Source organism: Pteropus alecto, unplaced genomic scaffold, assembly GCF_000325575.1.
Source record: "Pteropus alecto unplaced genomic scaffold, ASM32557v1 scaffold48, whole genome shotgun sequence".
NCBI classification, from domain to species: Eukaryota; Metazoa; Chordata; class Mammalia; order Chiroptera; family Pteropodidae; genus Pteropus; species Pteropus alecto.
The window spans coordinates 2,251,037-2,257,445 of NW_006442110.1; the positions used below are offsets into that span (position 1 = coordinate 2,251,037).

General features: G+C 47.9%; 1 long non-coding RNA gene and 1 other non-coding gene across 10 annotated transcripts in view; both read left to right on the plus strand.

The window, feature by feature from the left end:
- The first annotated feature begins 17 nt into the window (after positions 1–17).
- LOC107196303 overlaps positions 18–6,409 on the plus strand; it is a 22,288-nt gene continuing 15,896 nt past the window's right edge. For 6 of the 9 annotated variants that reach the window (XR_001517699.2, XR_001517698.2, XR_001517702.2 and 3 more), the window contains exons 1-3: positions 18–430; positions 2,994–3,091; positions 4,045–4,124. This is a non-coding gene — a long non-coding RNA (uncharacterized LOC107196303). Of the gene's footprint in view, positions 676–2,993; positions 3,092–4,044; positions 4,125–6,409 lie in introns of all 9 variants that reach the window. The other 3 variants (XR_003042777.1, XR_003042778.1, XR_001517703.2) reach the window with 3 other exon arrangements.
- TRNAC-GCA lies at positions 3,868–3,939 on the plus strand. The gene has a single exon. It is a non-coding gene; the product is annotated as a tRNA-Cys (tRNA).

Sequence of the window (6,409 nt, forward strand, 5' to 3'; positions counted from 1 at the left end):
TCGCGCGCTCAGGAAGGGGCCGTCCCCGGAGCCCCGGGGTGGGCCGAGCGGTGGGCCTAACTCCGGGCAGGCGCGGAGCGGTGCTGCTGCACCCCGAGACCGGCCCTCCCTTCCGTGTTTTCTTGCTTCCTTGCACGGCTGGCCTGCCCGGCCCAATCCCGCGAGCTCCGGTGGGGCCCGTGCGTTGTGCGGATCCGGGGCTGGGGACCTGGTGGTTCAAAAACAAAGGACAGGCCTCAGGGTGCGGCCGAGCGGAGACGTGCCCCGCCCCGCCCCGCCGAGCCGCGGTGGAGGAGAAGGGTACAAAGGGAATCCCGCGGGCGCGGGGACCAAGGAGGAAGGGGTGGCCCCGGAGTTTGCCCGAGCGTCAGGGTTTATGAAAACCCTTTCCCCGGCAGCATTTCATGCTGCCCACTTTTCTGAAGTTCAGGTCAGTTAAGCTAGTGGCAGATGTATTTACACCATGTAGAAGTGGGTGAACCTTGAGAAACGCTCTGATGATGGGCCGGGCTGATTTTGGTTCTTACAACATTTTCGAATATTTGGTTATTTCCAAGAGGTGGAACAGCACCGTTAGAGGGTATGGATTTTTTTTTTAAGGCTTTTTTTGATGTATGTGGCCAAACCGGTCTCCTGAAAGTCCACCAGGTCACGCTTGTTCTTTGCGGGAAGTAGGTGGGTACCTGCAGGCAGAGGTGAGAACTGAGGTGGAGGTTGGGGTGGAGTCTGAGGAGCACCTTGGGTTGAGTGTGAGTGATGGTTAAGCGGACAGTGGCGTTGAAACGGTGGCCCGGGCCTTATTGTGGGGCCTTATTGTGGGACCTGACTCTCAATGGATTTGAATGTTTTGGGGACACGAGGCCCCAGAAAGGAAGTCTTTGAAAGTGCACGTTTGATCATGGCCCTCTTGCTTATTACCCTAAGGGTAGTGGTTCCCATGGCTCTTAGGGTAAAATCCAGAACCTCCTCAGGCCCAGGAGGCCACACCTGCCTCTCCAGCCCTATCTTGGGCTGTGTATTAGTTTATTAGTTTCCTAGGGCGGCAGTCACAAGGGACCACAAACTGGGTGGCCTTGTACTACAGGAATTTATTGGCTAGAAGTCCAAAATCAGAGCTGTCACAGTTCTCACTAGAGGCTCTCGGGGAGAATCTGTTCCACGCCTCTCACGGAGCTTTCGGTGGTGGCCAGCAACCTTTGGCTTCCCTTGGCTTGTAGACACATCCCTCTGGTATCTGCCTCCATCGTCACGTGTTCATATGTGTCTCTGTCTCTGTGTCTCATATAAGGACGACTGTTGCATTAGGGACCCACCTACTCCACTATGACTTCATCTTAACTAATTACATCTGCAACGACCAAGGACGACTTGCATTAGGGACCCACCTACTCCAGTATGACTTCATCTTAACTAATTACATCTGCAACGATCCTATTTCCAAGTAAGGTGACATTCTGAGGTTCCTGGAAGGACGTGAATTTGGGGAAGACCCACTTCAACCCACAAGAGGCTGTGTCCCTGACTCCACACCCTGACCTCTCTGCAGTTCCGGTTGAGGTTGCGCCCGTACTGCCTGGTCCTCCTGGGCCACTCATCCTAACTGTCCTGCAATGTCACTGCTTCTCCTGAACCCCACAGACTAGGATCACCCTGCCCTGTTCTGTGGGCACTCAGCACTCATCACAATGGTGATTGAAGAAGTACCTGAGTGACAGTGTCACACGCATGTGTACCACATCCACTAGAAAGTCACCTTTACAAGGGCAGGAACCAGGCTGACTGGATGAACAATAACAAACCTAAATTTGTGGCCAAAGGCTTACAGCCTGACTCGGGAAGCCTGTCACAATAGGCCAGGCCACAGACTGTGCCAACTCCACTGCAGTGAGCCCATCAGGAAGGTTGGGGGTGTGTGGTCCCTGTGCATAGGAGGAGACAGGTCTGCATTCAGTCCAGGCTCCATCCTCCCCTAGAGGGACAAGAAATAAAACCCACCTCCCTGACCACTACTCAGGTCTGTCCTGCTCTGTCCCTTTGCTGCAGCCACACTGGTACTGTTCACACTCCCTGATGCTCCTGTCAAGCTAGTTCCCGCATTAGGGCCTTGGCAGTCATACCCACAGCCTGGAATGTTCTGCATCCAAATTTTTACACACTGGCTTCTTATTAAACTTCAGCTCGGGTTGTCACTTCCCCGACCACCTCCATCTCTCCCTCACTGTCGTCCATCACATCGCCTGGCTTTATTTTCCTATAGTGCTCTCAGGATCTGCGATGATCTCGCTCACATATTTGTTTGCTTGTCTGTCACCTTACACCTTTCAGAATAGAAGCTCCACGAAATCCCATCAGGGACCTTGTTTGCCTGCCTTGGTCACTGCTGAGCCCTCAGTACCTAGACTAGAATTTGGGATGCCGTGGGTGCTTACTGTTTGTCGAATGACTGAATGAAAGTTACTTAACCCCTCTTAGTCTCTGTTTCTTCATCTGTAAAATGGGGGTAATCTTAGCTATTTCATGAGAGAGAACAATTTTACCTGCGTCAGAGAGATCTTGGGAGGATTAAATGGGAGATGTACATGCAGTGCCTTCAACATAGTAAACACTCAACATAGTAAACACTGAGCCATTATTAATAGCTTAGATTGGCACACATCCTAACGTGGAGGGGGACCAGATGGCTGATGAAGCTATGAGGCTGTGTCCTCCTCTGCAAAATGGAAATAATGATTCCTATAAAAGCTTGAATGAGTTAAGTGTAAATTATAATGCAGATTTCTCAAATTAGCATTCCATTGATCCTTTTTGTCTTAAAGCAATTATTTATTAATTATGTAAATAGGAAACGATATTGCTTGCAGTTACTGGAAGGGAATATGCTTAAATTTGTGACATTTTGAGAAGAATACATTTTATGCGGAAAATTTGGAAACTACGGTAGAGTATAAAGAAAATGTAAAAAGTCTCCCATAATCCCCTTGTTTATTTTTTAGTCCTGGTCTTTCTGCCATGGAGTAAGCAGTACACATTTAAGCGTATCTGCGAGAGGAAGTGTGATGCCGTCAGGCGGGCGGAAGGGGCAGCTGAACAGGTAGGTTGCGACGATCTTTTATTAGATCGTGGTGTGTGCTGTGGTGTCTTCCCAGGTCTGGATTCCAGGTGTTCTCTCCTGGTGCTGTGTTCAGTCCTGTGTTTTAGCAGACGTTCTGATATAAACTAGAACGAGTCCTCCATTGTAAAGTGCGGACTAGGATGATACTTACCTTGTTATTCTCAGTTTTCTTAGCTCCCGTCATCTCTTCCGTTTTTGGAAATAAATGTTCCTCCTTTTATTTGCTAGGTCTTTCTTCCATCTACATCTCAGGTAAGGAGTTAGTTTGAAAAAGACGACACTCGACTTAGACAAAGAACTAAGAGGCCTGGGTGTCTTGGAGAGGGAAGACGGTGGGGAGGAGGCCGTGAGTGACATAGTGGGAGGAGGAAAGACAGGTGGCGAATTAAAGAGATGGAGGGCAAAAAGAAAGATGGACGGATAAAGAAAAGATGGTAGAGGGAGGGCGACTGGCGGAGTGAACAGGCAGGCCTGGAGCGTGGTGTCGTGCAGGGGCTCCAGGTGGCCTGGGTTTTCTCGGCTAGGTAAGGAGAGGCTCCCTGGACCCCTGCTGTCTCCAGCTGTGGGCAAAAGATCGTGACCAAATCAATTCACCGAACTTGAGGAAAAAAAGCAGGTTGGGGTTCAGAGCAGAAAGGCCAGTATGAAGTGACGATGGGACATGAAACTGAAGATGCAAAAACTATACTTGTTTATAGGGCAGCTGGGTGTGGCTGTGTGACTATAAAGCTGTGAGTGAAGAGTCACTCAACCCTGGGGGTATAGCTCAGGGGTAGAGCATTTGACTGCAGATCAAGAGGTCCCCGGTTCAAATCCGGGTGCCCCCTGCAAGGGTAGCTTTTTAGAGGTTTTCCGGCTCTTATGTGATGTCCATAGATGCAGCATCTCGTTTGGACTGAAAATAAGACCAACTTTCTCCTTGGGCTCTACAGGTTTCTCTCACTTCTCAACTCTGTCCTCTCTGGAGAGATGTCTTCGCCTTCTTATTTCATCCTCACAGGAAGCCTGCAAGGTAAGTGTCATCCTAGTCCACACTTGACAAACATGGAAACCAAGGCAGATATAAGATAAATAAGCCCTGGGGTGTAACATACATCATGGTGACTACAGTTAATACCATATCGTGTATCTGAAAGTTGCTAAGAGAAAAGATCGTCAGAGTTCTCATCACAAGAGAAAAAGTTGTAATTATGTCTGCTGATGGATGGCAACTCGACTTAAGTGATTTCTTTTTAATTCATATATTTTTATTAAAATTTTTTTCCAGTTTTACTGTGATATATTTGACATATAACATTTAGAAGCTTAGGGTGTACAATCATATGTATATATGGCAAAATGATCTCCACAATAATAATGGAGCCTTAATTTTTCTCTGTATGCTGTTTTGTGCATTTTTAATTTTGTGCATTATTCATACAAAAGCTAATTAATTTACAAATTTAGAAAACCTCAGTTCAAGTGATCTGACTTCCAGAAGCCACTGTTGAGTCCTCTCAAGGCACGGGGTTAGGTCCTCTCTGCTTTTCTGGGCGACCTTATTATACAAAGGGAGAGAGTCTGCAGGGAGGTAGGGGAAGAGGGACCGCTGGTTGTCACCGGGCGTGGACAAAGGTCTGCCCTGTGGCAGCATCCTCAAATGGCAGCTGTGTCCAGGCAGGATGAAGTGGTGGTCATTTAACTCTTGATTCTGTCACTTATTTTTTTGTGATTTGGACCACGTTGCTTCAGTTCCCTGTGTCACTGTCACCCTTAAGGGTGGTGACGGTGGTGGTGGTGATAGACATAGTACGACAACAAATCATTTTTAAAATCATATGTATGAAGCACATTATAAGTGTGCAATAAATATTAAGTCTTATAGTTATTTATGGGTTTCTTGGATGGAGCTACCCAACTGAGAAGCCCTAAGGAGGCCTGCTTGGCCCAGCAAGGGGTGTAGCTCAGGGGTGAAGCACTTGACTGCACATCAGCGGGCCTCTGGTTCAAATCTGGGTGTCCTCTGTAGTTATCCCAAATCTTCCTTCACCTCGCTGGGTGTCCTGGTGATCTATCCATCCCCTGCTGTGTAGGGGACTCTTGAGTTGTCTATATCCCTTCCCTTAACTTTGGGATTGCACTTCTCCATTCTACCTTTGTTTACATAAAATTAAAATAGATGACGAAAAGCAGGATGCAGTACAGCACATATGTTATGCTGCCTTTTGTGTCACAGGCCACCCGCGTGGGTTTCCTCCAGCGGAGCCTTTTCTGGGTGAGAGGGAGAATTTTCACTGCATACTTTCTTTTTCATTTTATTTTTTTAATTTATTTATTCTTAAGATATTATTTCGTTTTGTATTTATAGCAAAATTGAGGGGAAGGCACAGAGATCTCCCATACGCCCCCTGCCCCGACACACGCCCAACCTCCCCCATTGTCAACACCCCCCACCACTGGTACATTTGTTACAATGCAAACCTGCACTGACACGTCACCATCACCCAAAATGCACAGCTGACGTTGGCGCTCACTCTTGCTGTTGTATAGTCCATGGGTTTAGACGAATGTATAATGACATGTATTCAGCACTATAGTATCGTAAAGAGTATTTTCACTGCCCTAAAGAATCCTCTGTGCTCTGCCCATTTATCTCCTCCGACCCCCAAACCCCCGGCAGCCACTGGTCTTTTTACCGTCTCCATTGTTTTGCCTTTTCTAGAATGTCATCTAGTCGCCTATTCCAGAATGTCACACAATATGTTACCCTTTTCGCATTGGCTTCTTTCACTTAATGATACGCATGGAAGATTCCGCCATGTCTTTTCACGGCTTGTCAGCTCATTTCTTTTCAGTGCAGAGTAGTATTCCATTGTCTGTATGTGTCGCAATTTATTTACCCTTTTACCTAGTGAGGGACAGTTGCCTCCAACTGCATACTTTGTGTGCCTTTTGAACATTGTATCATGTGAATTCTCTGAGTTTGGTATCTTTCTTTTACAAATACAATTGAAAATTTAAAAATAATCAAATTAAATGAGGCCTCACCCACCAAGAACATGGGTCTGTTTGGTCTGCGTTTCCCCTTTCTGTTGCGTTTTGCCAGAATCTTGAGTCTGGACAGTCAGTGTGCGACACACGCTAAAGGGCCACTCCTCACCCAGGTCGGCCAAGGCCCTGTCGCGGCCAACAGATTCCTCAGGCCCCTCCCGCAAGGCCCAGCCCAGGACCTTCCCCCAGCACTTCCGGGCTGGGCAGGAGCCCTCCCACAAACACTCCCCTGGGAGTTGGCCTCCTCCAGGACCCGGACCTGTCCTT